The 4,368-nt window shown below is 42.7% G+C and overlaps 1 pseudogene; it reads left to right on the top strand.

Annotated features, from left to right (window-relative positions):
* The first annotated feature begins 1,592 nt into the window (after window positions 1–1,592).
* On the top strand, window positions 1,593–3,971 carry LOC133749538 (deoxycytidine kinase-like; annotated as a pseudogene).
* Window positions 3,972–4,368: the final 397 nt, after the last annotated feature.

Raw genomic sequence — 4,368 nt, 5'->3', positions numbered from 1 at the left:
GGGCTCGCTCCATGTAGACAGAGGCAGCACAAGTAATGATGCAATGCAGAGGCACTCTGGAAATGCCTCACAATGGCAGAGGGGTTTAACTCCGGTCCCACTCCAATCAGTGGGCTACCCCCCTGCTGCCCACACTCCTCTCTTCACACCAAGAATGCCTCAACTTCCTCGTAACCCCTCCCAATAGTCTTTCAGTCACAAAAACCCAAGAACACAAACAACACAGAGAGAATAACCAAAGGAGAGGAGTTGATTTACCTGGAGGCCCATGGCTCACTGTCCACTGCAGGTATCCCCCCAGGCTGGAATTGCAGTCTGGACTGTAGGGAGCATGCCCAGATGTCAGCAGAGGTGAGCTCTCGCTTGCAGCTCGCTAGCTCAGCCACACAGAGCCCCAAACCTGGTGCAGATCCACATGGTGCCACGTCCAGGGCAGCCCAGAAGAGCTGTTCGCTAGGAGTGGACCAGGGCCAGGGGCCCAGCCCAGGTAGCTGGCACCTGTCACCCTTGGTGCTGTGTGGCAGCTGCAGTCCCATTCCCTGTGCTGCACTGTGGGGAGTGGGGTTCAAGCAGGAGCCAGGGTAGACATGAGAATCCAATGTAGCACAGAAGAACCTGCACGTAAACCCTCAGATAACTTCCCAGAGCTGCATGGCCAGGATGCCGGGTGAGAATGTGTTGTGCCTCACTCACCTTCATGAGTTCTGGTGTGGGGCCACTACTGGGAACTCCAGCAGACTCTGCACAGGATCCTGGTCTTTGTTCAGGGCACACAAAGGGCCTTGGTCTTGCATGGGGGCATCCCTGGTCCACCTGCCCCAGGGGATTGTGTACTGGGCACTCACCTAAGTGCAGAACCTAGCAGAGCAAGGTCTGCAGGGCTGACATGGGTCACTCGAGGGGGACAAGTTCAAACTATGGGACAGTCGAGCAGTCCCTCATGGCACTGCTGGGAGTGGTGATTGGCATTGACGCACACAGGATGAAGGCTGAGATTGTCTGCAAGTCACTCAGGCAGTGAGTTGGTCTAGTGGGATCTGGCCGGCCAGCCTGAGGGGAATTGTTGTGACTGCAGGCGTCTGGTTCCCACAGAGCAGCATTGTGAGGGTGCCGGTACAGAGGTGACTAGACCCTATAGGCCCTGCCCTAGGTAACATCACCAACCTGGGACAGCAGTGGAGGAAAGGAAATTTGCCTAGAGTAGGCTGTTTAAGTCTTTGCTCTCCCAGAAGTCATCTCTGTAAAAATGCACATGGATATTTCTATCTGCATAATCACATACTTGCTGTTGTTAGCATTGCAAAAGGCCTCTTTCCTGCTCTCAGATGTGAATGTGAACATTTGTTTTAAAAGCCAATGGTGGCCAAGGGGCCTTGAGGGGATCCCTGGCTAGGACTGGGCGGGGAGGGTGGGGGGGGAGGGCGGAGCTGCACCACAAGCCCGCCCCCGCTGGCAGCTGCCTCCGCGCGCCAAAATTAAACCCGGGGCCCGCCGGCTGGGGATGCTGCGCGGGGGCAGTTCGCGGCAGATCCGGCAGCTGCGCGAGCCCAGCGCGCACCTGTGACCGCCTCCACGCCCGCCCACAGAGGAACATGGCCACTCCACCCAAGAGATGCTGCCCGTCTCCCTCCACCAGCTCCGAGGGGACCCGCATCAAGAAAGTCTCCATCGAAGGGAATATCGCTGCAGCGAAGTCAACATTTGTGAATATTCTTAAACAAGTCTGCGAAGACTGGGAAGTGGTTCCTGAACCTGTAGCCAGATGGTGCAATGTTCAAAGTACTCAAGATGAATTTGAGGAACTAACAACGTCTCAGAAAAGTGGTGGGAATGTTCTTCAGATGGTCTTTTACCTTCCAATCATATGCCTGTCTCAGTCGAATACGAGCTCAGCTTGCTTCTCTCAATGGCAAGCTCAAAGATGCAGAGAACCCTGTATTATTTTTCGAACGATCAGTGTATAGCGACAGGTATATTTTTGCATCTAATTTATATGAATCTGACTGCATGAATGAAACTGAGTGGACGATTTATCAAGACTGGCATGACTGGATGAATAACCAATTTGGCCAGAGCCTCGAATTGGATGGAATCATTTATCTTCGAGCTACTCCAAAAAAATGCTTGAATAGAATATATTTACGGGGAAGAAATGAAGAGCAAGGCATTCCTCTTGAATATTTAGAGAAGCTTCACTATAAACATGAAAGCTGGCTCTTGCATAGGACACTGAAGACCAACTTTGATTATCTACAGGAGGTACCTATCTTAACATTGGATGCTAACAAAGACTTTAAAGACAAACATGAAAGTCTGCTTGAAAAGGTCAGAGAATTTTTGGGAACCTTGTGATCTTACTGAAGACTACAGGTGACCATATGGTTCCAGATCCTTCAGCTTTGTATGTCTTCATAGCTCCACATTCATGCACGTCTTTTTAGAAAACCCAAGTTTTTAACCATCTTTGTTCCAAGATAAAAAGATTATCTTAATGAATTCCATGTAAAACTTTAAGACCTCCTTCTCTAATTTTTTTCCCTTCCTTTTTTTGTTTAAAATGACATTTAGTTACCTTTCACAAAAGAAAGTCTGGAGATAATTGGTTCTAGAATCAGTATAGTGGCTAACTTGTACATTATAAAGGCCCAGCCTCCTTCTATCTTTCCTCATAGTCTTCCTCAGAAAATAACCATTTTCTTAATTGGTAACTTTAATGTCACATAGTACATGGTGTGTGTCCTATGTAAATTAGTTCACCTATTAAAAGTTGAAAAGTGAATTTAAGGAATCACAGTAATAAGGATTCTGAAGTTTTATTTTAAATGTTTATCAGATGCCTCTCATTCCACCTTAATTTATATGGAAAATAAGGTCCAAGTTCAGTATTTAATGACTTCACTGATATTTATTAATATGTCTATAAAAATGTTTGTAGAGCAGGTTTGACTTTGTTCCCAGCTTGGCCATAGGGGTAACCTGTCTTATAAGTCTTTTAGTATTTTCTCTGCCTTTGCTTCTCATTTGTAATAAGGGTAATCTTTCACTCATCCTTTTATGTGAAATTTTAGAGGACTAAAGAGAAACTCTTAATTGATAACTGAAAGTTATTATATAAAAGTGTAAAGATTCAATGTACATGGAGCTTAAAATTGCTACCTGTTTTAGCTCAGCTCTGACTATTCTTTTTGAATGGAAAATTATTACAGTTAAAAGATTTGTTTAATCTATAGTTGTCCTTAAATCATTTGAGTTGGAAGTGTAGTTTTTTCTGTTTCTTACAGTATACGAACTATTAAGGGAACATAGTGTATAGTTTTTCTCTACTGTTCCTTCTTTACCTTCTGTACCTCATACTTAGTGAGAAATCAGAAAGTAAAGCCATCGTGAACTATCTTATTAGCAATTTGGTCTGTTTAGTCCCACCTCTTATATCCTGCCTCATACTGCTTTTTGTACTGTCTGGATTAATTAAGTAGCCTGCTATTTTAAAGTTTACATACAAATCACACATTTCTACTTTGAGAGCATTGTGGTTCCTCTTCACTTCATAGTTTATTTTATTTGTTTTGTTCCTTTCAGAGAAGTTATTGATAAAAGATGTTCTTGCTTTTTGTGTAATATATCATGAAAGTATTATCATTTTTTGTTGAACTAGGAAATAAAGTTTAAAAACACAAGGAAGTTGAAACTTCCATTAATAAGTCACACTTATTTAATCTTAAAACTACTATGTGAATAGTTATAAAAGTCTGCTTAGATTCATCTTAGCTCTGTGTATGATTAAAGAGGTTTTTTTGAAGGCATGCAGCATATTTCCATTGTATTTAACCTTTATTTCTATTTCATGTTTTAGAAAAATTGTGTGCTTTTGGAATGAAGGAAAAAGTCACATTTATTTTGAAACTACCATTTTCTTTCCTCAAATGTCATGTTTTATTTTTTGTTTCTTATTCAATGATGATAATGTTTTGGATTAGCCAGTACAGATGCACTGATCTTTGAAACGGTGACTTAATTTCAAATCTGTAATTACTATCAGTATTTAAACTGTCTCTTCTGTGTATTTTTGGTTAATTTTTGTTTGAAATACAAGAACTTGTCTACTTATTTACATATTTGTTAATAAATAAGTTTAAATCTAAAAAAAAAGCCTGATGGTATATGATGAATTTGTAGTTTGGATTTTTCAACAGTGCATCATTTTTAAAAGATTTATTTTTTAAAAAGGCAGAGTTACAGAGAGGCAGAGGCAGATAGAGAGAAGTCTTCCATCTGATGGTTCTCTCCCCAGATGGCCACAATGGCCAGTGCTGTGCCGATCCAAAGCCAGGAGCCAGGAGCCCCTTCCAGATCTCCCACATGAGCAAA

This window comes from Lepus europaeus, chromosome 20 (assembly GCF_033115175.1).
Source record: "Lepus europaeus isolate LE1 chromosome 20, mLepTim1.pri, whole genome shotgun sequence".
In the NCBI taxonomy this organism is placed as follows: domain Eukaryota; kingdom Metazoa; phylum Chordata; class Mammalia; order Lagomorpha; family Leporidae; genus Lepus; species Lepus europaeus.
The sequence above is the reverse complement of the archived record's forward strand: the minus strand, read 5'-3'. Positions and strand labels throughout refer to the sequence as shown.